The sequence below is a fragment of the Podarcis erhardii genome (genome assembly GCF_964252035.2).
Source record: "Podarcis erhardii genome assembly, chromosome: 4".
Lineage (NCBI taxonomy): Eukaryota > Metazoa > Chordata > Lepidosauria > Squamata > Lacertidae > Podarcis > Podarcis erhardii.
Window position 1 is genome coordinate 37,525,449 of NC_138508.1, and position 27,337 is coordinate 37,552,785.

General features: G+C 42.7%; 1 long non-coding RNA gene across 2 annotated transcripts in view; it reads left to right on the forward strand.

Annotated features, from left to right (window-relative positions):
• Positions 1–26,463, forward strand: part of LOC309340791 — a 67,005-nt gene extending 40,542 nt beyond the window's left edge. Inside the window, exons 3-4 of one of the 2 annotated variants that reach the window (XR_014156091.1) lie at positions 15,335–15,473; positions 26,357–26,463. This is a non-coding gene — a long non-coding RNA (uncharacterized lncRNA). The remainder of the gene's footprint in view (positions 1–15,334; positions 15,474–26,356) is intronic. The other variant, XR_014156092.1, reaches the window with a different exon arrangement.
• The last annotated feature ends 874 nt before the right edge of the window (positions 26,464–27,337 follow it).

Consider the following 27,337-nt stretch of genomic DNA (forward strand, 5'->3'; position numbering starts at 1 on the left):
AGATAGGCTCACATTTAAATGCAAACTGAATCAAATTTCTCCCCTACCCCTGCTCCTCAGTAACTGTGTTAGGATTGCAGTCTAAGTGGCTTGTACTTAATTTTCAATCACATAAAGATTCTGGGATGTACCTACAGAGTATTCTTGGATATCTACTCTGAGCAAAGAAATAGGAATATTGACTGCATGGGCTCAGATGTTGGTGGTGATGATTTATTAAATTAGTATACTGCCCTATACCCTCAGGTCTCAGGGCAGTTCACAGGATAAAATCACAATATAAAAACACAAAATACATAATCAAAATAAAAACAAGAACAACCCAATAACCCCAAACAGGATCAGGGTAAACGAAAGAGATGGCATCATTTGTGATCAGGCATTAGGATATAGCCTAAGAGCTTTCTAGATTCCTAGGAAAGGATAGATTTTATATATATATATATATATATATATATATTTGCTTTCGTAGATTTTCACGGGTACAGGAATGCAGGTTTTGGTGTCCTCGGGTGTCTTCCCGTGTAAAAGTTGGGGTGTCTAGGCGACGTTTCGACGAGGTCTCACTCGTCATCTTCAGGCTGGTGCTTTCGGCTTCTTGTTACTGGAACAGAGCAGGATCTCAGTGTTTGAGTTCCTATTAAGCTAATCCAAAAGGAAACACCCCCCAAAAACCAAGACACAGAAGAAAACAATGGCATGGCCCTCCTCCCTTATATCAAGGGCACTACAGATAAAATTAGCAAAATCCTCCATAAACACAATATCAAAACAGCCTTTTGCACCAACCAAAAAATAGCCAATATCCTCAGAAACCCCAAGGATAAAATCCAGTTGGAAAACCAAGGGATCTATGAAATACCCTGCAAAGTCTGCCCAGCCACGTACATTGGACAAACAAACAGACGAATAAATGCACGTATCGCAGAACACAAGAATGCCGTCAAAAAAGAAGAAAAAACTTCCTCTCTTTTCCAACACATGAAAGAAACAGGACACGAAATTAATTTTGCAGATTCCAAATTGCTCTTTAACACGGAACATCACCACAAGAGAATAATCATGGAAGCCATCGAGATAGAGAAACACCCTCACAACATGAACAAGCGTGACGACACATCCCGCTTGCCAGACATCTGGAAATTAGCCCTCCCCACAAAAACTGACACCAGATCCAGAGGCACACAGAATGCCAACACCAATCAACCACACCAGACCCAGACCCAGACCCTCTCCACAGATGAATTACAGACACCATCCAGTAGCCAATCCATGGTGGCACCTCCGGATGCTGCACCCCCCTGCAATCCCTACACAGATCTGGCTGACACAAGCCACAAAACCACAGCTCGCCCCTATACACGAAGCCAAGCCAGAGCACAACTAAGTACAGTACAGCCATCTTCTCAGGAAAACTCTTCACAAAGTTCAAGAGGTCAAGACACAAAGACTTTAACAACTAATCCACACCTAATGACCCACCTAAGTGGTACTCAGGATATCACTCAAGAAATCACTCAAGATATCTCTCAAGTAATTAAGGAACAAAAGAAGAAAAGGCACACTAGCCTGGGAACTTCCTCTCTGCCCAGAACATTGGAGGCTATACACCACACCCCCTCTACAGTATTTATAGGAACTCAAACACTGAGATCCTGCTCTGTTCCAGTAACAAGAAGCCGAAAGCACCAGCCTGAAGATGATGAGTGAGACCTCGTCGAAACGTCGCCTAGACACCCCAACTTTTACACGGGAAGACACCCGAGGACACCAAAACCTGCATATATATATATATATATATATATATATATATATATATATATATATATAATTTCTTATAGGAACAAAGGGATATAGAAAGCTGTCTTGTCCTGTGTCAGCTCAGTATTGGATCCTCCAGCTCAATATTTTCTACATTGACTCACGGTGGTTCTCCAGGATTTCAGATCAGGGTACCTCCCAACTCTACCTGCGGATGCTGAGAACTGATGCCTTTCACCTTTTGCATGCAAAGCAGATACTTTGCCACTGAGCTACAGCCCTTCTCGTTGAATCACTTCCTTCCAAGCCTGTTATTAGAGAAGAGTTGGCAAATAGAGTTCCATTCTATTCCAGCAGGACTTTGGAATACAATGTAGAAGTGGTGCTGCAGTCCACAATCTGCTCTAGGCATGCACAAAGAAGCATAGCAGTTCAGATCCCATGGTTCATGAGCCTAGAACAGCCTAGGAGGCCACCTCACATGGCATGAACCACCCACTGTACTAGCACAAGTCTCAATATGTGCGTTGTAATCCCAAACTGGCATGGGCTAGGTCACTCCATAGTCTAGAGGCCACTTTTTAATGGTCTAAACCTCCAGAACTCCCAGACTCCATCAGCTGGCTATGCCAGGCTTAATGAGGACATTTTCAGGGAGCACAACCTTTCACAACTATGTTGGGTTCTGATCCCACTCTGGACCAGGTTGCATTGCGAACTGGAACGAAACCATTTGAAAGTGCTATTTTTATGTTGGACTATGTTTAATAGAATCACTGTCAAACTTTTTTTATTTTGACCTGTTGGATATTGAGACTTCTTCAGTCTGATCGTGTTTTTGATCCTTACTACTGGAGACAGTGGCGGAGCTTCATGCTCTGGTACCAGGGGGTGGAGAGCAAGTGGGGGCGGGGCTGGTGCGCATCCTGGGGGCGGGGCGCACCACCTGCAGGGGCATGGCGCCCAGCGCAGGCAGGGGAGCAGCCGTGATGGCACCTCACCAGGATCACGCTGCCGGGGGAGATGTGCTCCCCCCACACTCTTCCTCCGCCAGTGACTGGAGACCTTAAACTTTTCAGGATCCTTAGTTAAGGACACATATGTGTTGTGAGCATTAGGACACATGTGTGTTGTGAGCATCAACTTCTTTGATCATCTGTTTCACTGCAAATGAGGCTCTGAAGTTCTTAACTTACCTTGAGAAGCAGATGCACAAAGGGTTATGATTGAGGACTACACAATCACTGTTCATCTTGAATGCTGTCCAAATACCCAGAGAAGCCTGGGTTGAGTGATTTATCTCCATGGATCCCTTCCTGTGTACTGACCTCCCTTTTCTTATGTCACTTGCCTCTGCTATTTCTATTTGTGCCTACTAGAGGCTTCTTTTGTCCCTGGTCTCTCAAGCATCTGGTGCCTCACCATATTTCCTGTGATGCATTATGCTGTTTGCTTTATTGGTACAGAGATAATGTTGCTTTAATACATTGCACTAAATGAAGTGTGTTTCTAAGTACCCACCTTCCTGACAGTCAAGTGGAATATGCCTGTGAAAATACATTAACAATACTCTTCCACATGGTGCAGTAGGTGTTGGTGCCATCAGTTAATGCAATTGCTTTTCAAAACAAGAGATTGGGGGCGGGGGGAACCCAACAAGGAGAAATAAGTAAGTGCTAATTCACATGCATCTAAAAACTAAATGGCTCCCTGTGGTAGAAAAACATGTTTCATCTGCACTTTACAGTATAAACTAAAGAGGTTGGAAAAACAAGTGACTTTGTCGAAGGTGTTGCACTAATTATGGTACCAGGGTAGAGAGATAAAAGATGTGTCATCCAACAGCAACATGGAAAAGCTTTGAATGGACTTCAAAAAGGGATGGGGCTGTGATATATAACAACCAGCCTCTGGTTTAATGTTATAAAAGAAAATGAAAGTACAGCTAGGCTTATTTACCTTTCTGTTGCTCTTTCCAGGCACAGGTTCGTGCTTAAAAGCTCCATGTTCAAACGTTACAGAGGTTTTTTGCTCCAGAATTTTCTCTGCAAAAACCCACTCTTTAGCTCTCAACCGGAGCAAACATCAATTTGGGTTTTAAAAGGATTGCTAGTTGTAGTGCTGTTTTTCTAGAAAAAGAGGTGCCAAAACTCACTATGAACACCTCCCTTATTTTCTTATAATGGAAACTGCACCCACCAGAGAGTTGCCGGAACTGAGTTCCAGTGAGTTCCAGCTGAAAGAAAACCCTAGCCATTTGCTCCGACTGAGCTTTAAAGAGTGGGTTTTCTCAGGGAAAGCTCCGAAGCAAGAAAAAGGGAGCTCAGACACAGAGCTTTAAAGAGCAGATCTTGCCTTAAAGTGTGGATAAGCCCTCCATTTGGATGAATTGATCCTCACCTCTTTCTCCCATAAGATCCCACACTGGGGCAACAGAGGATGGTCTAATTGAAAATAATGTTCTAATCAGAACCATGACATTGGTGATCAGCTTGCTATTTTGGTGCAATGGGAGTGGCTTCATTTGTGCTTGCTGGAGCTAAATCCTGGCACCTGTCTTCAATGTCAGTAGTCAACAAACCTGGAAAATATGGAGAACTGTATAGAAGGGTTCAGAAACCTTTTTCAGCCAAGGGCCCCTATTTTCACCCGAGCAACATTTCCATGTCCTGTGCAGATCAATATGAACCTGGACTTTCATAATGGACAGCATTTGAGCACAATTAGTAAGGTTGTATAATCTTAATGGAAGCATCTGATAGCCATTTGGCTTTTGTAAATTACTTGTTCTCCACTAGTAGACAAGAGAAACATCATTTATATCTCAGCCTGAGCAAGTTATGCTCTTGCGCTTCTGGCTGTAAGTGAATCTCACCGCAAAGGCCAGGATCACGACTAATGCAAGTGTGGGAAGGAGGGGGGAGGTACACACTTGCCAGATATGCTGAGAAAGTATGTCAGATATTTTACTGGACAATTATATGATTCCCTAACTTCAAAATCCCGGAGGGCCACGGCTCAATAGTAGAGCAAACTGTTTGCATGCAAAAGCTCACAGATTCAGTCCCCATCATCTGCACATAGGAATGGGAAAGACTCTTGCCCGAACAGTGGTGTAGCTAGCTGCTTGGGTGCCCGGGGCAATGTGGGTGCCCAGGGTGCGGGCACCACGCATGGGAGGTGGGGAGAGGCAGGATGGGACAGGACACACCAGAATCTCAGTGCCTGAGCCCCATTTCTCCCTGGTGCCCTGCAGTGTCATGGGCCAGCAGTCTGCTTCACCTGCTGAGCAGCAGCCTGAAGGAGCAGAAGGCGAAGTGACTCCACCTGCTGCTCATCAGCCTTCTTGCTCCTGATGAGAAATAACTGGCTCCAGCTTTCTTAAGCAGGGTTTCCGGCCTCAATCAGTTGCTGGAAACAACATTTGTCGTTCCTGACCAGACCTTGCTGCTTCTTGCTACCTTGGATCCTCGGCTTTCTTGGACCCCCCCCCCCATAGTCTGACTACATGAACTGAGATACTCCTGACCTTAGAACTGGACTGTACCTTGTATATGGACTCTGCCTACAGGCAAGTACCGCCCTGAGACTCTGCTGGTTGGCTGGCTTCCCCCTCCCCTGAGCTCTGCCATGGCTGGCAGCACAGGACTACAACACGCAGGCCCATGTTGATTTTTTGAGCAGCGCAGAGTCTGCAGGTGCCCGAGCCACCGCATCAGCACTCCTCCTGGGTGTACTTCATGAGGTGGAAACAGGAGTCATCTTTAAATGTCTCTTGAAGACTTTATCTTTTTCTGTAGGCGTTTCCTGGCTCGTAAGGGTTTATTGTACTGCTTGTTCTACTGCTGTTTCATTGATATATTTCTGTACATTTTTGTGTCTTCTGTGAGATAGATAGATAGTTATATTGGCTTTAGTATCTTTTATGTACAAAAAAATCCCCATAGGTATTCTGCATATTAAACAATATACTTACTAAATAAACAACACCTTCTTCTCCCACATGCCATAATCCTGACAAAAATCTGCCACATTACAGCTATTGGCACTAAAAAAAATAAAGAAAGAAAAGTGACATAACTTCAAGAGACTTTTTAAGCATCGCCTCTAGTTTGGCCCTGAGAATTCTCATAATGGTTAAGAAAGTTGTGCGCCCATGGTGGTAAGGAACCTTTTTCAGCCTGAGGGCTGCATTCTGTCATGGGTGCAACTGTCTGGAGCCCCTATGCCAGTGGTGGCAGAAGTGGGCAGAGTAACCGGTGCTACTTTTAAATTTATATAGTGGGCTTTTTTTGGCAGCCTGGCAAAAGAGGACCTTTCTACACATGGTGGTTGGTCTATATGGCCCCTGTGCATAGCTGTCAACTTACAGATTTGAAAATAAGGGACCAGCAGCCTTAAAAATAAGGGATCAGCAGCCAAAATAAGGGATTTTCCGGGCACAGGTATGTTCAACTTCTGAGCCCCTCCAAGCCAAAGGCAGAAAGCCCAGCCAGCAGCCAAACGAAGCCTCAAGCGGTGGTTCCCACAGTGCAGCAACCCGGCAAAGGGGATGCAGCAAGTAAAACCACCGTCACCTCTCCGCTGGGAAGTGCTGAGCAAAGGCGAGTCCCCAGGCAACACAGCCAATTTGATTGGCACAAGGCATGCAAGCTCCACCCCCCAGTCGTTCTTACACTCTTATTGGGTGAGCAACGCAGCCAAGCAACACAGTTGGAGCCTCCTTCCACCCTGGCCGGCAGGGAGGGAGGGAGAGGAGCTGCTTTCTTTGAAACCCAGGAAATTTAGGGACATCATCAATAAGGGACAGCAGTGGGACACGGCGCTGGGATAAGGGAGTTTCCCGCCAAATAAGGGACGGTTGACAGCTATGCCCTTGTGGTCCCTTCCAGCTCTCCAATTCTATGTTGCAGAGCCTCTCCCCCAACTGGCAATCACACACAGCAATGGGGCATTGCACTGCCTTTGAGAAGATACACCAGAGCCCTGCCCCACTGTCAGGTGGGGGGAGGAGAGAGCTCCCCCTCCTGCCCAGCAGCAAAGCTGGATGGCAGAAAGCCTCCCCTCTCACTGAGGCGTTCCACAGACCTTTGCCACTGGTCCTCTCTGCCCCTAGAGGCCGAGGAGACTGGCAGCAAAGCTGGGTGGTAGAATAGGAGTGTTGTCCCTTGGGGGTGCTGCTTGAGGCAACTGCCTCATCCCACCACATGGGAGGGCCAGCTCTGGCTATGAGCCATGCATTCAGTATTGTGAGCCTGTGGAACTCCCTTGCAGTTGAGGACAGGCTGGCAGGCCTCTTTATTGTTAGGCTTCCGGTGTTAGGTGTAAACCTCTACTATTATTACTTCAACGGGCATTTTAAGTAAGCTTTTCTGATGAATTTGAACTGTTTTTTCCCCCTTTGTATCTCTTTTGTAAACACATGCATAGTAGTTGTTGAAACAGATAAAAGCGAGCAAGTAATTTAAGGGCACATATTTAAAACAAGATTGAAATGGAAGCTCTCATCTTTTAAGTATGTCCATGCTGTAGCAGGAGGGTCAGTTCACGGTGATGTGAAGTTGTCTAGGCTTTGTACAGTCACACTGAAAGGAATGAGGATTGGACAGCCACAATGTTTGCTGTGCTGTTGCCCTCAATGTTCACATAAATACTTCCATTTAATGTATTCATAACTTTGTGAAGACCCTTAGGCTAAGGTTTTTAACTTTTTCTGTGAATACTGGTGTGGCATTAGAAAAAAAAGAGAGGCAATCATGGCTCCCTTTTAAAAAAGGGGAAATAAGATTTGACAGGAGTGGGGGGGGAGAGACCTTACTGTTGTTAAAACATGCAACGTTTTCCAGTTTTCATTTTCCAATAGAAAAAGATCAAATTTTATTTTCCCCTCTATTTTTATCTTTTAAAAAGCAGCTTTTATGAAAAAGCTTCTTTTCATATTTGGCAAAAACAGCATCCTAGAAATGGGCTGCTCTGCTCTTGTCATGCAGGTTATAATTTTCTGGCAAAATTCAAAAAGTGACCTGCCAGGACTTCATTTTACACCACAAGCCAATCAATTCCTATGGTTTTCAAGAAAAGGCGTGCATAAAGGGCCTGTCCATCAAAACAGCCATCATGATTGGTTGTGACACTCCACAATCTTTGCCCCAAGCTGGGGAGTGGAGATTAATAACCCCCTTTGTATCCATTAGTCAATTATTCACCTTTGAAGAGTCACTCTTAGAGTGTATTCAACTCCCCAAAGCGTTAATGGCTCATTGGAGGTGAATAATAATTCATTTTTGACCTCTAATTCTATCTTCCCTTCACAATATTAGTTTTTCCCCCAAAAGAAAACTCTGTATTTCTCACATTCATAGGCAAAACTGAACAAGGATAATATTGTTTTATGGCAATAATTAGGGAGGGGGGAAGCAATAAAAAAGTAGCTACTGACTGCAATCAAATTTACCTTATCTAGCAGGGAATAACTTTTACAAAGGATAGGACCAATGGGACAAAATAGATAAGGCACACAAGGGAGGGTTGGATTGAAGGGTTCAAAAAGATCACCAGTGATGACTGTGTGCTTTGTGTTGTGACGTGGGGTTTGTGATTTCAGCTCTCTTGACATAATATGCTGGAGACAATTCTCTAGTAACACTTCTTTATTAAAGCAACAAGACTGAGACCTGAGGAGGGGAGAGCTACATTTATAGGGACAGGGAACTAGCTAGAAAGGATACATTTTGGAGGGAACAATATCAGGCAATCACAGTCCTGCCTTTTGGAGGAAACCAATAAGACAGAGGATCCAAATACAGCAGCTTAAATGAACCAATAGTAGCTGTACCCTCTGGAACCAAAAGGCAGTTACTTTACCCTAATGCAAATACAGACAATAATAATACAGATATAAAATCCTTTGACTCAATACACAACACTTTGTATTTTGCATATTGCCTGAAGTAATGTGGAGATGTTTCACTGCAGGTCTCTAACTATATTTGCAATGATTGTGGTTGCACAAAATTTCTGAGTCGGATCAACCTGTTAAGAAGGCATCTCGGATCAGACCAGGTACTCACTAAGCTTCCAAGTCACTCTGTGGCCTTGACTGTCCCCCTCACACAAAGTTTTATTTTTACTGGAAGCTGCTTTGAGCCATATAGTGGGAAGTGGCGTATAAATTCATTAAATGATAAAAAACAAAATAAAATAATGGTGAACAAATTTACTGGAAGAAATTCAGCTGAAATTCCAATATCACTGCTCAGCTGTACTGAAAATCAGTTTAAGTGATCTGATCCTCCGAATGTTTCCTTGAGGCTGGAACTTGCAACTGTCGCTGTTTCACAGCTTACTTATTTTCTGTTCTATGTTTACTTATTTTCTGCACCGGCAAGTTTTGTACCTCAGGTTGTTCTTCACAAGGTGCTGATGGAAGCAAAGGAAAACATGGCTATGCTGTTGTTTAAAGGTTGTGAACACTAGAAAGCTTGCACTTACAGTTCTGTGTGGATTTTTGTTACTAAGAGTACAATCCACAGAACACATAACTGTAGTCATCCTATATTGCAAGCTTGGCAAGATGGCACTCCAAACCCCATATTTTAAAATCAGTGGGAAGTGTGCTATTGATTCAACTCAGAACAAAGTTTGTATTTTATTTATTGGGTTTTATCCAGAATCATGAAAGTAGCATTTCATTTGTGCAATGACATTTCCCCTTCCTCTCCTCCCTCCATACTGTACCAATCTTGGATGGGTTTGTGAGGGGTTTGGATAAATTCATGAAGAATTAGGGTCTCGGTAGTTACTAATCGTGATGGCTGTGCATTAGCAAAAGCATTCCTCTGAACACCAGCTTTTGGGGAATAGCACTCACATGTAGGTAGAGTGCTATTGTGCTCAAGTCATGTTTGCAGGTTTCCCAGAGGCAGCTGGTTGGCCACTGTGAGAACAAAGACGCTGCATTAGATGGACCTTTGGTCTGATCCAGCAAAGCTCTTTCTGATTAATCTGAAGCTTGGACGTCTTTTGGATCATCTACAGGACTGGGATAATGCATGAGTCACTAATCCACATTATTTTAAGCAAAGTCAAATCATTAGATCAAGATAAACCTGGTAAAATGCTCATAAAATTCCACCCACCTTTCCATATGCTCTTCCACTGGCCCAATGGTCTCATGGCTAGGAAGCTCTCCCTAGAATCTAATTTAAAAATCCACTTCCCTTCAGTAAATCAGTGCTATTGCTTATCATAGATGTTCATCAATTGATCCTGTAATAGCATTTTCCATTTTTGCAACAGCATCACATTATTGACTCATGTTAAACTCGTCATCCATTATAATTCCTCCATCCTTTCCAGCGGTACTATAGCCTAGCAGATTAATTATACTGAAAGTATTCTTTTCATGAACGCAATTCGCCTCACATTTCCAATTAACCTTAATGGAAGTTGCTTGCTTGATACAGAATATTAGCCTTTTAATATTTCTTGAGAGTGTCATTTTTGTCAATTTGGTATTTCCCCCAATGCTTTTTAATGTTTACCACAGGGTATATTATTAATGTTGTGTTCTATTCTTCCAATAATATTTGCTCTGGGTCCTTTGTTGCAAGGCATTGTTTCAATGAGAAATGAGTATTAACACATGTTCACAGAATCACATGATCAAACATCTCATTTAATACATGTCATCTCTTTGAAGTTTGTACTCAACCACTGGGATCTAGATGCTTATTTTCCCCCGGAAATGATTGATTTGCTCTTGATGAAAGTTTATGAGAAATCCTGGAGACTCCAGGGGTTGTTCTGTTGACAGCTAATGTGGTTGTGGATGGATTAAAATAAAGTATCATTGTATTTCCTCCTGGAATCAGAGATCCTTTTCTCCGCAAAACTATGTGATTGAAATGAGTTACCAAACTTAAAAGTGGATGCTTATTAGATGTAATTTCATGTGAGAATTAGCATATGATTGACATAGTCTATGGTTTGATAAGATTAAAAAAAATCTCCAGAGATAATTGCTCATAATGAATCATTTATTATGTATATCTCTTAATTCTAGCAGGGTTAAGGATGAGTGAGCGTGAAAGCCAGGGGCAGAGCTTGCAACATCCCATAAATGCTTCTTGCACATATTTATATGAGTCCCAATGAATTAGCACAAAGAAAAAATTAAAACAAATCAAGGGCATGGATGGCTCATACTTAACTATTCACACAACAGAACTAATTTAGGTCATCTGCTGGTCACAGAACACTGATTCAGTAACTCCCTGAAAACACAGCACTAGAAGCAGGAAACAGTATTGGGAAACGATAAAAGGAGTATGGGACTCCTTTTATACATACATATGTATAGCACTGCAGTGTTAAGGTCTTTTCACTCTTCAGGTTTCACGTACAGAAGCACTCAACAGAGAGAGGCAGTCATCACTCCCTGACAAGCATAATTGTATAATACACATTTTTGTCACATTCACAATTTACATTTGACATATGCATTTCTAAATATCTTAGTTGTTCATCTAAAAAAAATACAATGCAAATTGGTCTTTCCGTGACCCTTCCTTCTGAACAAAGTAATGTGGAAGCTAAAAATGTCCCTTTATGTGGAATTTAAAGTGCATGCAAAGACATTGCAAAAAAACCACAAAAAACAATTATGTTTTGTAGGGTTTTTTTATTCCATACTTTTGCATAAAATGGTTTTGTCCATTCCCCTTTCTTCATCCAGTTAGAAAGTTTCAATGTGACACTAGAATCTTCTTATCTGTAAGTTTCTTTCAAAGTGTGATTTTTTTTTTTACCTTGTAATATTGCCCAATTTATTTTGAGATGTTCTGACCTTAGTGAGTTTAACATCATAAAACTACAGACAGCATATATTTTTGATGAGCGCAGGAAATCTCATAGCAGCATGCTAATGAAATTGCTTATTAGCCCTCTATTCTTGTTATAACCTTCCTTGTTGAACAGAACCCCTCACACAAAACCATAAAAAGGCGCTGGTGTAAAAAACATGTTTACTATGCACCAGTGAGAACCCCTTAGCATCATAGAACTGATTTTGTGTTAAAATCAGGCTATAGTCGCACCATACATTTAAAGCACAATTATACTACTTTAACAGACATGGCTTACCCCCAAAAGTCCAGTTACAAAAGTGCTTAGGGTTGTTAGGAGACCCCTATTCCTTTCACAGAGTTACAATTCCCAGAGATCCTGAGATCACTCTGGGAACTGTAGATCCACAAAGGGAATTGGTCTATCACCACCCTGCACCCTTAACAAACAACAATTTATTTATATCCCACCCACCTGATTGAGTTGCCAAGCCACTCTGGGCAGCTTCCAACAAATTAAAATGCAGTAAGACACCAAACATTAAAAACTTATCTATACAGAGCTACCTTCAGATGTCTTCTAAAAGTCAGATAGTTGTTTATTTCCTCAACATCTGATGGAAAGGCGTTCCACAGGGTGGGCGCCACCACCGAGAAGACCCTCTGCCTGCTTCCCTGTAACCTCACTTTTTGCAGTGAGGGAACCGCCAGAAGGCCGTCAGAGCTGGACCTCAGTGTCCGGGCTGAACAATGTGGGTGGAGACACTCCTTCAGGTATACAGGGCCAAGGCTGTTTAGGGCTTTAAAGGTCAGCACCAACACTTTGAATTGTGCTCAGAAACATACTGGGAGCCAATGGACTGTGTTATATGGTCCCGGTTGCTGCTCCCAGTCAACAGTCTGGCAGCCACATTGTGGATTGGTCATAGTTTCTGGGTCACCTTCAAAGGTACAGTTCACAGGATTCTTTGTGGGAATCCATGACTGTTAGGATGGTAGAATAGTGCTTTTCATGGACGTGGCCACATGGTTTTCAAAGAACCACCAAAAGTTATTGTGGAGAAAAAGCTACAATTTTCACTCACACCTAAGTGTGATCTCAATTCGGGGAATCTGGCCTTTACTTTTATTTATTACATGTTTGTCCAACTCATGCTCCAAAGAGTTCAAGGCAATGTGCCCAGTTGCCCCCACCCATTTTATCACCAGAACCACCCTGAGAGGTAGTTAAGCCTGAGAGAGATGACTGGACTCCATGCTTGTGGAGATTTGAATATGAGTCTCCAAGTCTCAGTGGCTCTCTTTATGTATATGACTTTTCAAACACAACAGAACCTCTGGATCCAACAACCTTCTCAAGTGTGTAATCTTTTAATTAATTGCCTTGCTTCAATCTTTTTTTGATTTTTTTTAAGAAATAATTTCTTTAAAGCTCTTGGCAGGTCACTTACTTTAAGTGTTATAATGCATGTGAGTTAAGCCTGTCCAAAGGCATATGTGTTAACAGCTAATAAGAAGCTATATAGTAATTACATTATTTTTTAATTTACAGCATGTAATTTGTTTACACTAATTTGACAAGGCACCTAGAGAGATAATTAAAATGGAAAGGCAGATAACAAAAGGAGTCAGAAAGTTCAATATAGGACACTAAAGGAAGTACATCCTATATTGTTACCAGGGTTGTGGCTGAATGGAATGCTTGCAAACAGTCCTCAACCGGTTAGGATCAATTCAAGGCTGGAGGACCTGCAAAAGTAAAGCAACAAAGATGCAGCTAGATTTCCTTAAAGTAACTTTAGGTTTTCAATTTTTGAGTAATTATCTGGACACACTTCCAGAAAAGGTTGTGTTTTCAAAGGGTGAGATCAGCCCTTTTGGAAAATATTCAATTAAAAACTATTTTTAGTTTACTGTTTTAGATTGTTTATCAGAAGGTTGTGTTGGGTAATGAATGTTAACATTTTTGATATTTTGTGTGTGAGAGAGAGCGGGGGTGGGGGAGAGACTGTCTAGTGCTTTTGGTATTTTTAAAACAAACAGCCAAAAAATAAGATAAATATATAACAGTAATAAACAAGAGCATAGAATCATAGAATTAGAAGATACTTCAAAGGTCATGTAGTCTACCATGCTGCCAATCCAGTAAACTTCTACAGCATCCCTGATAAGGCTAATCCAGCCTCTACTTTAAAGACTCAGACATTTCATAGTTCTTTCATTTAAAAACACATAACAGTGACACAGACAATGTTCAGCACCTTACAACCCTTGTGCAGCTTTATTTTATGTGGCAATCACAATAACAGCAGATGCACTATCTGGAAGAAATGTCACATTTCCCCAAGCACAATTATGATGCTTCTAGTGCTTGGAGTACGGAATAGTCTTTAAGCCAGGTGTAGGGAACCACAGGCTGTGAGGGGTCAATTGTGGTAAACCTGATTATCCTGAAAGAAAGTGCAGGAGCAGAAAGAGCCACTGAAGTACTGATATCAGTTGGCAATTTTGTTACTGCCGAGTTTGAGACTGGGAAATTCAAAAGAAAGTGCAATGGCCATATGATGCAATCAGATATCCATTAGTATGAAATACACTTTTTAAAAAGGGGGGAATTCTGTGGCACTTCTCTTCTCTGCCAGTGATGATGGATATTTGGTTGAAAAGAAACAGATCGTTAGGGTTTTGCCATAGCTAACTATAAGTTTGCATGGGCATTACAACTTCCCACAGGGACTTGCTTTAGAAGCATTTATTTGGAGGCACCTATCGATGAACTTCCACATGTTACACTGACCATATTATTCAGGTCATTTCACAGAAAGCCTTTTTTCCAAAGTTTCCAATACACAATTTGACACAGACCCATGAAACATTAGCACTATTGCCACAGATGGATTTACTGTATTGTTGCTGCTGTTGTTATTATTCATACTTCTAGACAAAACAATTATCCAAGTTACAAATTAATTATTGAGACTGGAAAACTCAATAGAGTTAGATAGATCACATCTTTTAGAACACAATAAAAAGAAAGCATTTAACGACCTGTGGCTTACTTCATGGTTATTTTTGTAGGGAAGGTTAAGCCAGTTAATACACAAACAGTGGAGTGTTATTTGAAGATCACCATAGGCACCAGAAGTAAGGGGCCCCAGGTGCCAGGCACCCACAACACAGGGCTCCAACAAGACTTCTGGTTTCTACTAGAAGTCGCGTTGGAGCCCTGATGTGACCTCCCAGATGGCGTCTGAGGCCCTGCAAAGACTCGGAAGGTGACTTCCAGTAGAAGTCACATCGGAGGTCTCGCAAGGCCTCAGACGTGACCTCCAAGACCCTGTGAGGTCTCAGAAGTGATTTTGGAGGCCCTGCCAAGCCTCTGAATGAAACTTCCAGTAGAAACCAGAAGTCACATCAGAAGTCTCACAAGTCCTCATAGGTGACCTCCAGGACCCCACAAGGCCTCGGAAGCACCGCTGTGCCACCAACAAGATGTCACAACATCATGACATCATGTTACATCACAGGTGCTATTGAGCACCAATAACCTGAAGACCACATAATATTAACTAAAACGCAAAAAACCAAACAGTTGTGTAAAGAAGCTTACAAATGTTAAATTGGTCACTACAGAATAACCCAGTATAAAAAAAGGAATGATGGTTTGGTTTAAGAATGTAAGGTCCAACAAATCCCTCAATTGCCTCATTGACAATTTCATTTCTCAGAAGATGGAAGAAGCAACAATGGGATCACCTCTCCTGGACCTGGTCCTCACCAGCAGGGAGGAATTGATCAATGAAATGGAAGTATTGGGAAGCTTGAGAGGAAGTGATCATGTTCTGAGGAAACATGGAGCTTTCTGAGGTAAGTTGCTAGCAGCTAATAGAGATTTTCCTGGCAGTATGACAAGCCCTGAACAATTTGGTATAAATTGCTGGCAAATTAATCCATAGTTTAAAGTAAAAGAGAGCCTATTGAAGTTTTTTTGTCTTCTATGTGTCTGTGTGTATGCTATTGTTGCTTTCTGTCATCACTTCATTATCTGTGATAGGATTTTCCTTCCTGGCATTCAAAAGGTATTCACAAGGTTGGACGTCTTCCCAGTACTGAAGGAATTTTTCACCATAAAGAAACTTTAAAAGAGATGATTGCCTCTAATACACCATGTATCTGCTTTGTGCTAAAGGCAGTGAAGCCTCTGACATGGATTGGCTGAGCAGCTGTCATGATATAGTATTTTCAGTTGCTCAGTTTGGTTCAGAGAACCAAACATTTTTCAGTCTAGCTTTATAAGGGAAGAGATAATTCTTAATTTGGCTGGGATTAAGCCTTGTACAAGAGACTACTAGGAAGAAGTCCAAAGACCCTGGGATGTAAGGGTTTGGGAGCTCTGAGGCAAGAGTTAAATCAAGGGTGCAAAGTAAAGATGGGATGAGAATTTCAAGTAGGGTCACTCAACAATGTGAGCACCCTACTCAAGTTGTTGCAAGAAGTAAAGCAGACACGGCGCACTTTGTGGGGGCCAACTACCTTTTTTAAAATTTCGATTTATGTAATATATTTCTAGGCAGTCATTCTGGGCAATTCCTCTCAAAGACAGCTTAGAATAATAAATATTTTTAAATATCAACAATACAACAACCTAAGAGAACTGTAAGTAGAAGTATCATCCAGCCAATTAAAACACTTTCCACAGCAATAGTGAACCCCAGTCTCAGCCATAAAACACCAATAATGAATAAGTCAGAAGAAGTCTATCTTTAGGGTCTTTTGAAACAGTTGAAGCATGGGAAATCACTGCAAATCTACTGGCGGGGGGGGGGCGGTATTGGGGCCAAAATGGAAAAGGCCTTCTCCCTTGCAGCCGCCAGCCTTGGTGACCTTGACAACAGACACATAAAGAGAACTTCATCTGTTGGTCTCAATATATGGACAGGCTGATGCCAGGTGCAAGTTGTCCTTCAAGTAGCTTGGGCCCAAAATATATTTAAGGATTTAAAGGGTAAAACAGTGCTTGCAAATGCACTGGCAAACAGTGCAGCTGGTTCCAACTGCCTCACCCACATCAGGACTCTGGTGGCCACATTCTGAACCAGCTGAAGAGCCATCTTCAAAGGCAGCCCAATGAAGATTGTGTTGCAGCAGCCAAACCTCAGCATGGCCAAAACATGGATCACTATGTCTAGGCTTGTCAGAACCAAGCTCAACATAAAAGAATGGATGGATGAATTTATCTATTTTCACATGCCTCTCTCTCCATCATCTTCTCCCCACTGCTACAAGCTAGAAAGGGAATGAACTACACAGGCTCACAGAAAGCAACCATTGAATGCATGGTTCTGATGGGCTTAGGTGGGACAGTCAGAAGTGAAAGGACAATTGCCACTCCTGCCCTTTCTATGTGGGGTAGTTCGTGTGGGTTTTTTGTATCTTCCCTCCCTGGAAATGCATAGGATCTGCTGCTGGTGATTTTTATGATTGACTACGCCAGAGGTCGCCCAGCCCGTTTCACCCCCAGAGGTGAAATGGGAAGATGCTGCCCCCTATTGCCCCCATCCTCTGTGCTGAAGCCTCTCTTACTGGGGTCATGTGGCAGTGGTTTCCAAGTCCCACAGTTGTGGTCTGGTGTGAGGCGACATGGCTTTGGGCAAACCACAAGGGCTAGATAGAGAGGCCTGGGGGAGAACATTTCTCCCCTGGGTCTGAGGTTCTCTATCCCTTATGTCCAGGGCAGCTGTTTACCAGCTCCATCTGGTACGCAGGCTGAGACCCTATCTGCCTGCGGACTGTCTCGCCAGAGTGGTGCATGCTCTGGTTATCTCTCGCTTGGACTACTGCAATATGCTCTATTTGGGGCTACCTTTGAAGGTGACCCAGAAACTACAACTAATCCAGAATGCGGCAGCTAGACTGGTGACTGGGAGCAGCCGCCGAGACCACATAACACCAGTCTTGAAAGACCTACCGTACATTGGCTCCCAGTACATTTCCGAGCACAACTGCTGCTGACCTTTAAAGCCCTAAACGGCCTCAGTCCTGTATATCTGAAGGAGTGTCTCCACCCCCATCATTCTGCCCAGACACTGAGGTCCAGTGCCGAGGGCCTTCTGGCGGTTCCCTCACTGTGAGAAGCCAAGTTACAGGGAACCAGGCAGAGGGCCTTCTTGGTAGTGGCACCCGCCCTGTGGAACGCCCTCCCACCAGATGTCAAAGAGAACAACTACTACCACACTTTTAGAAGACATTTGAAGGCAGCCCTGTTTAGAGAAGCTTTTAATGTTTGATGCATTACTGTATTTTAATATTTTGTTGGAAGCCACCCAGAGTGGCTGGGGAAGCCCAGCCAGATGGGCGGGGTATGAATTAATAATAATAATAATAATAATAATAATAATAATAATAATAATAATAATCCCATCATAGGGGCCATTTTGAAGGACTTTTTGTAGGATAACTTATGCTGTAGCTGAGCCTGTAGCCAAAGGAATGCAGCTTTCACTTATGCATTTGAACGAATCAACCATTTCTTTGGCCTCAGGCTTCTGGCATGTATTAATATTTAATCTTTTTTATGACTTTCTGTTCAGATATATTTCCTTAACGGTCATTAAAAATAAATAGGTTGTTGTGCTTATTGCGTAGGGGGTTGCCCCTCCAATTTGTCTCTGATGGGAGCCCTGTTGAGCTAGTGCTAAACAAGCACCATGTTGAGGTGGATCAGATATGCACTACAGAGGAGCAATGGCCACTCACAAGTGCAAACACACATACACGCATATGTATGTTCTTTGCGCTCTTTGATCATTAGCTCTGAGGAACAGGGAATTGTTCCTCATTAGTATGACTTGGCACAAAGTAGAACCACGAGCAATGAGAACTGATAATTAGCATTCACTCATACCTTTGGGGACCTTGAATAAAACGGCAGACACCTTGAATTAGTCTTTCTTTTCTGTGGAGAGCCGGTGGGAGACAGAGCACCCGGCTGGGGTGTGCAAATGGTGCTGATGTTGCTAAGCAGGCCGCTTCTTTCTCTGTGACAGTTAGAGCATCTCTTGGGTACCGGGTTTAATTCTGAGGCATAACGACTCGTAATACCCTCCCAATAGCTTCGTAGCCTGCTGTTTGTGATGAACAATTATAAATATTGGAAAGCTTTTCATTTCATTTTTTAATTGCTTTGCCAAGGTAAGGCAAAGAACAAGGGGGGAAAGTGGGGGAAAGAGACGGGGAATAATAGTCAGGAGCTGATTAAAAACAGGTCTACACAGAATTAAATAGAAGATTTTTTTTAAAAAACCCACCTCCTAAAACCCTAGCAATAGCAATTCACCAAAATATGCAGATTTTTGGCATTTATTCCTGTGCTTCCCCTTCATTAAAGAGAACTGTAGGAGAATTTAAACTTTAATGTGCTTGTGTGTTGCTCATGCTGAAAATTTGGGCCCATCGCTTCATTTAATTATTTATTTTGAAAACTAGATTATAAATGGTCATGGAGTCTATTTTATCTGCATACCAGGTATGCAGCCCCCCATATCTGGATCACGTAGAGTATTATTAAAGGTTCCCCTGGAAAAGCAATGCCCTAATTTCCCAGTCTTATATCTAATTTATAGGGATGTTCTTTAAACAAAAACTATTCCCTCCTTGTATTTTTAAAGAGAGATGAGCTGGTGGAATGTTCTTTAATGAAGAGAGTTCAGTTCGATACAGCTGCATAAATCAGTATCTACCCAGGATGTATAAACACAGTGAATGCATAAGCTCCCTTGATCTCCATGGGAATTACTGTATGTGGAGCTTTGCAGTTTGAATATCCCATTCCTGCAGCTTTGCAATATGTTTTATTGGGGTGTGTGGCCCGACTACCTGGTCTGTTCGCCACTGCATGTTCCTCTTGGTTCTTTCTCCATACATCACTCCCAAGATTTGGAAACACTATGGGAGATGTGCAGGCTGGGGGACCATCAGTACAAGGCAGGTGGGGAAGGACAACATCCCACAAAGTGGGATAGAAAGATGGAGAGAAGGAGGGATATATATGCTACAGCAAATGGAGTCTCAAAAGGAGCAGGGCAGAAAGTAAGGGGAAGCTGGAGGTACCACAAGAGGTACCAGCACTGCTTCTTACCTGCTTAGGACTGTGCAGGGTAGTAGCAAGGTCAGGCACATCAGTGGAACGGCTGGATTGGGTCCACTGGTGCACCCAAACAGCTCACACTAGACTAGAAAGAGGGGGCAAAGCAGTTCCCTGCCTTAAGCCATTCCGTGGTATCTGGAAAGAAAAGGGCAAGCAGGCAGGGAACACTGAGCCTGTACTGCAGCTCAACCAGAGTTAGAAAGTGAAGAAGTAATAATAATAATAATAATAATAATAATAATAATAATAATAATAATAATAATAATAATAATAATAATATCTTTATTGTCATTGCCCCCTCTCAGGGACAACGAAATTTACTTGGCTGCTCCTTCCACCCAGGTAGGGCACTCCACACAAAATCAGAACAACTATAGCCGAATAGATAACATGTCCTGCCGACTATAAACAAGTCTATTTTGGCAGGACAAAAAAGCCAAATTCTGAGTTGAGCAACCAGCCGCTGCGTCTACACGTGCCACCATCTTATCTTCCAAGCCAGGAATCTGTTGTTTTGGGTAACAGGGAAATAGGAAGGATTCAAGCAGCTGCTTTTTAAAATTTGAAAACTAGACACATTATTATTGTCATATTTAATTTGACCACAATTAGATATGTCCACATAGAAAAGTGTGTATAGTATTATACATGTATTTACTGGCAGGGTTGCTCCTATTACAATAAGAGAACAGAGATAGCCAACATGGTGCTATCCCAATGTTGTGGTACAGCTACATCATCCCATTGGCCTGCTTGCTGATAGGGGCTGATAGGAGCTGTTGCCCAGCAACACCTGGACATCACGGTAGGAGCTACCCTGCATGGGCTGTTGTTGTTGTTTAGTCGTTTAGTCGTGTCCGACTCTTCGTGACCCCATGGACCAGAGCACGCCAGGCACTTCTGTCCTCCACTGCCTCCTGCAGTTTGATCAAACTCATGTTGGTAGCTTCAAGAACACCATCCAACCATCTCATCCTCTGTCGTCCCTTCTCCTTGTGTCCTCCATCTTTCCCAACATCAGGGTCTTTTCCAGGGAGTCTTCTCTTCTCATGAGGTGGCCAAAGTATTGGAGCCTCAGTGTCAGGATCTGTCCTTCCAGTGAGCACTCAGGACTGATTTCCTTAGGAATGGATACGTTTGATCTTCTTGCAGTCCATGGGACTCTCAAGAGTCTCCTCCAACACCATAATTCAAAAGCATCAATTCTTCGGCGATCAGCCTTCTTTATGGTGCAGCTCTCACTTCCATACATCACTACTGGGAAAACCATAGCTTTTACTATACGGACCTTTGTTGGCAAGGTGATGTCTCTACTTTTTAAGATGCTGTCTAGTTCTGTCATTGCTTTTCTCCCAAGAAGCAGGCGTCTTTTAATTTCGTGACTGCTGTCACCATCTGCAGTGATCATGGAGCCCAAGAAAGTGAAATCTCTCACTGCCTCCATTTCTTCCCCTTCTATTTGCCAGGAGGTGATGGGACCAGTGGCCATGATCTTCGTTTTTTTGATGTTGAGCTTCAGACCATATTTTGCGCTCTCCTCTTTCACCCTCAATAAAAGGTTCTTTAATTTCTCCTCACTTTCTGCCATCAAGGTTGTGTCATCTGCATATCTGAGGTTGTTGATATTTCTTCCGGCAATCTTAATTCCGGCTTCGGATTCATCCAGCCCAGCCTTTCGCATGATGAATTCTGCATATAAGCAGTGGCGTAGCGTGGGGGGTGCAGGGGGGGCCGGCCGCACCGGGCGCAACATCTGGGGTTAGGGCAAATCCACGGGTTAGGGGGCGCAAATCCACGGGTTAGGGGGCGCAAATTACTTGCCTTGCCCCGGGTGCTGACAACCCACGTACGCCACTGCATATAAGTTAAATAAGCAGGGAGACAGTATACAGCCTTGTCGTACTCCTTTCCGAATTTTGAACCAATCAGTTGTTCCATATCCAGTTCTAACTGTAGCTTCTTGTCCCACATAGTGATTTCTCAGGAGACAGATGAGGTGATCAGGCACTCCCATTTCTTTAAGAACTTGCCATAGTTTGCTGTGGTCGACACAGTCAAAGGCTTTTGCATAGTCAATGAAGCAGAAGTAGATGTCTTTCTGGAACTCTCTAGCTTTTTCCATAATCCAGCGCATGTTTGCAATTTGATCTCTGGTTCCTCTGCCTCTTCGAAATCCAGCTTGCACTTCTGGGAGTTCTCGGTGCACATACTGCTTGAGCCTTCCTTGTAGAATTTTAAGCATAACCTTCCTAGCGTGTGAAATGAGTGCAATTGTGCGGTAGTTGGAGCATTCTTTGGCACTGCCCTTCTTTGGGATTGGGATGTAGACTTCTCCAATCCTCTGGCCACTGCTGAGTTTTCCAAACTTGCTGGCATATTGAGTGTAGCACCTTAACAGCATCATCTTTTAAAATTTTAAATAGTTCAGCTGGAATACCATCACTTCCACTGGACTTGTTATTTGCAGTGCTTTCTAAGGCCCATTTGACTTCACTCTCCAGGATGTCTGGCTCAAGGTCAACAACCACACTACCTGGGGTATACGAGACATCCATATCTTTCTGGTATAATTCCACTGTGTATTCTTGCCACCTCTTCTTGATGTCTTCTGCTTCTGTTAGGTCCTTACCACTTTTGTCCTTTATTATGGTAATCTTTGTACGAAATGTTCCTATCATATTTCCGATTTTCTTGAACAGATCTCTGGTTCTTCCCATTCTGTTGTTTTCCTCTATTTCTTTGCATTGCTCGTTTAATAAGGCCTTCTTGTCTCTCCTTGCTATTCTTTGGAAATCTGCATTCAATTTCCTGTATCTTTCACTATCTCCCTCGCATTTTGCTTGCCTTCTCTGCCCCGCTATTTGTAAGGCCTCATTGGACAGCCACTTTGCTTTCTTGCATTTCTTTTTCATTGGGATGGTTTTAGTTGCTGCCTCCTGTATAATGTTGCGAGCCTCCACCCATAGTTCTTCAGGCACTCTGTCCAGCAAATCTAAATCCTTAAACCTATTCCTCACTTCCACTGTGTATTCATAAGGGATTTGGTTTAGATTGTATCTTACCGGCCCAGTGGTTTTTCCTACTTTCTTCAGTTTAAGCTTGAATTTTGCTATAAGAAGCTGATGATCTGAGCCACAGTCAGCTCCAGGTCTTGTTTTTGCTGACTGTATAGAGCTTCTCCAACTTTGGCTGCAGAGAATATAATCAATCTGATTTCGATACTGCCCATCTGGTGATGTCCATGTGTAGAGTCGTCTCTTGTGTTGTTGGAAAAGCGTGTTTGTGATGACCAGCTTGTTCTCTTGACAGAACTCTATTAGCCTTTGCCCTGCTTCATTTTGATCTCCAAGGCCAAACTTGCCAGTTGTTCCTTTTATCTCTTGACTCCCTACTTTAGCATTCCAATCCCCTATAATGAGAAGAACATCCTTCTTTGGTGTCACTTCTATAAGGTCTTCTAAGTCTTCATAGAATTGGTCAATTTCAGTTTCTTCAGCACCAGTAGTTGGTGCATAAACTTGGATTACTGTGATGTTAAAAGGTCTGCCTTGGATTCGTATCAAGATCATTCTATCATTTTTGAGATTGCATCCCAGTACAGCTTTCGCCACTCTTTTGTTGACTATGAGGGCCACTCCATTTCTTTTACGGGTTTATTGCCCACAGTAGTAGATATGATAGTCATCCGAACTGAATTCGCCCATTCCCGTCCATTTTAGTTCACTGATGCCCAGGATGTCAATATTTATTCTTGCCACCTCATTTTTGACCACATCCAACTTACCCAGGTTCATGGTTCTTACATTCCAGGTTCCTATGCAATATTTTTCTTTACCGCATTGGACTTTCCTTTTGCTTCCATGCATATCTGCAACTGAGCGTCCTTTCGGCTTTGGCCCAGCCGCTTCATCAGCTCTGGATCTACTTGTACTTGTCCTCCGCTCTTCCCCAGTAGCATGTTGGACACCTTCCGACCTGAGGGGCTCATCTTCCAGGGTCATAACTTTTATATGCCTGTTGTCTTTGTCCATGGAGTTTTCTTGGCAGGGATACTGGAGTGGCTTGCTGGTTCCTCCTCCAGGTGGATCACGTTTGGTCAAAACTCTCCACTATGACCTGTTCATCTTGGGTGCACTGCTCGGCATAGTTCATAGCTTCTCTGAGTTATTCAAGCCCCTTCGCCATGGCAAGGCAGTGATCCATGAAGGGGACCCTGCATGGGCTACCCCTGTTCTAAAGCCTTCTACCTGTATAGGATGCTGTTACATCATGATTATAGCAACCCATGTATAGTCAGCTACAGCTGCAAATAAAACTTTTAAGTGTGTTTTAAGTGCAATATACAATGTGACACTAGATATTATTATTATTATTATTATTATTTATAATTATTATTATTATTTATTTATACCCCGCCCATCTGGCTGGGCTTCCCCAGCCACTCTGGGCGGCTTCCAACAAAACACTAAAATACAATAACCTATTAGATGGCAATGGTGAGCCTTCTAGAAAATTAAATATAAAATTAAATGTTAAATAAAAGCATTTCTGGAACGTTCTTATTTGTGTGTAGATTTCACCTAAGTGTCTGTGATGGTAGCCCATGTGGGTGGAAGACTTGGGACATTCTATTACTAACATGGGAATGATTCTCAATAGCAGCAGCCATGCCAATAATTGCATTATTGCAATCACTCGATGGAATAGATATAATATGATCATAGTATCATATAATTGTGGGGTTAGAAGGGTCATCTAGTCCAACGCCCAGCAATGCAGGAATCACAACTAAAGAAACCTTGACAGATGGCCACCTAACCTCTTCTTAAAAACCACCAAGGAAGGAGAGTCCACCAGCTTCCAAGGGAGTCCATTCCACTGTCAAACAGCTCATATTGTCAGAAAGTTCTTCCTAATGTTAAGTCAAAATCTCCCTTCTTGTAATTTGAATCCATTGGTTCAGGTCCTACCCTCCAGAGCTGGAGAAAACAAGCTTGCTCCCTCTTTCATGTGACAGCCCTTGAGATATTTGAAGATGGCTATCATATCACCTCTGTGTCCTCTTCTCCAAGTTAAACATACCCAACTCTGTTTTGGAGAAAGCACTTTGAATCCAAATCCAAACAGTTTTTAAACAAAGTATCCCCCCCCCCACCCTCTGCAAGGGAAACAGTTTGGAATCAAAATGATGCCTCTAAAAAAGCACTTTAAATCTAGAGTACTTCCTCCAAAACAACTTAAACTAGTAACTACTGATTAGCACAAACACATGGAGAGAAACATGTTGTCACTGCAGTCCTCTCCAGGTTTTCCCACTTCTGCACTACCCAAGGCTAAGCTATGGTCTTGTTTACCATGTGACCCAAACCCTTGCTCACTTTGTTTAGGTCCAAACAAAGTACAAGCTGCAGCCAAGATTTGTTCTTGATTTACATTTTGTGGTTTGTCTAAAGAAAACAAACCATGAGCCCTGGGAAGGAAAACATACTAAGCCAAACCATGGCTAAGGCCCAGGTAGTGTGGCAGCAGGAGAATCAATGAAGGGATACAATGGTTGCAGTTCTCTTCTCCAGGAACTCCCACATGTGGATTGAGAGAGAGAGATTTTACTTTCTTAGGCTCCATGATCACTGCAGATGGTGACAGCAGTACCAAATTTAAAAGACACCTGCTTCTTGGGAGAAAAGCAATGACAGATCTAGACAGCATCTTAAAAAGCAGAGACATCACCTTGCCAACAAAGGTCCGTATAGTAAAAGCTATGGTTTTCCCAGTAGTGATGTATGGAAGTGAGAGCTGGACCATAAAGAAGGCTGATCACTGAAGAATTGATGCTTTTGAATTATGGTGTTGGAGGAGACTCTTGAGAGTCCCATGGACTGCAAGAAGATAAAACCTCTCCATTCCTAAGGAAATCAGCCCTGAGTGCTCACTGGAAGGACAGATCCTGAAGCTGAGGCTCCAATACTTTGGCCACCTCATGAGAATAGAAGACTCCCTGGAAAAGACCCTGATGTTGGGAAAGATGGAGGGCACAAGGAGAAGCGGACAACAGAGGACGAGATGGTTGGACAGTGTTCTTGAAGCTACCAGCATGAGTTTGACCAAACTGCGGGAGGCAGTGGAAGACAGGAGCGCCTGGTGTGCTCTGGGCCATGGGGTCATGAACAGTCGGACACAACTAAACAACAACAGCCCAGTATTATCTTCTCTGACAGGCAGTCTCGGGAACAGAGGGTGCCTTCCCATTACCTGCTATTGTCATGGATGCTTTAGCTGAGATTCCTGCATTGCCTACGATTCTATGATTCTATACTTAAGACTCTTTTAACCGGAGATGTGAGGGATTTGAAACTGAGCTCTTGGGCCTGCAATGCATTTGCTCTACCGCTGTGCTATGGTGCCTCCCCCATGATGATTTTGAATGCCAAGATGTTTTTTCCATTGTTGGGGTAAAGGAATTGAAAGCAAAAGCAGACATTATGGCCCAGTTCCTGTGGTCATTTTAACAATCTAAAGAGGATTTTCTCTTATCAGTTTCACTTGGGGGAGTATTTCTTACAAGCACACCCCATGCAGTGACAGATCGTGTTTTCCATTTCAGAGAGACTGTTCATCCTCAAGCTTTCACCTGACAGGCAAAATACCTCCTGTCACCACGTCAAAAGTGAATGTGGGACTGCCATACATAATGCAGCATGATTATCTCCTAATCAGGTATTCGACATCCGCCTTCATTTTTTGTGGCATATAATTGTGTGATCTGAGGTGTAACTCATCCCAGTCCTAAACTCAGGTAGCTTTACTCCCTAGTGTACATTTTGAAAATCAAACATTAATACTTAAAAAAAATAAAAATTGGAAACTTTTTTTTTTAAAGAAAAGAAAACATTTGTTTGGAACCCTGGACCTGTGGTTTATCACCACAATCTACACTATACCATCTCATCATAAACTTGAGCTAGATCTGGATGCATCAAAGAAGCGTTTCAGTTAAATGCGCTGTAAATTTAAACAGGGAAATCCGGTAGGGAAAAATGGGACTCCACAGTGCCTTCCGGTGGCACAGCATTATATTGCATACAACACATGTAAATCACTTTTTCTTTACCAGTCTAGCCGAGTCCTTGATCAATCCTGCCCAGCAATCAACCAGCAGATGGGTTGGTTGATTCAGGGTACACAGCCAAAGCCTACGCCAAAACCTACTAACAACTGTGATTCATAAGTTGTGACCTGTTTAAATCCCAGTTAGGTGTCTAGTGTTTATTGCAGGTATCATGCCTTGGCTCCACTGCCCACGGTTCCACTGCTCCTGGGCCCACAACAGCTTCTTATAATTTAATTGTACACTGCCATTTTATTGCTTTTGTATATAAGTTGATAGTTTTAAATTATAAATTAATTAATTCACTTGGATATATCAGTGTTCCCAATCACAAAGGCTCTTTCTCTCTCCACCATTGTCTCATTGCATGGTGGTGGCAGCTGAGCAATGGAGGTTCCACAACAAGGATCATTTCTGATCTGGAATGCTGAGATTTCATTTCTGCAGTATCTGGGAAATGCACTGACTTGAAAGTGT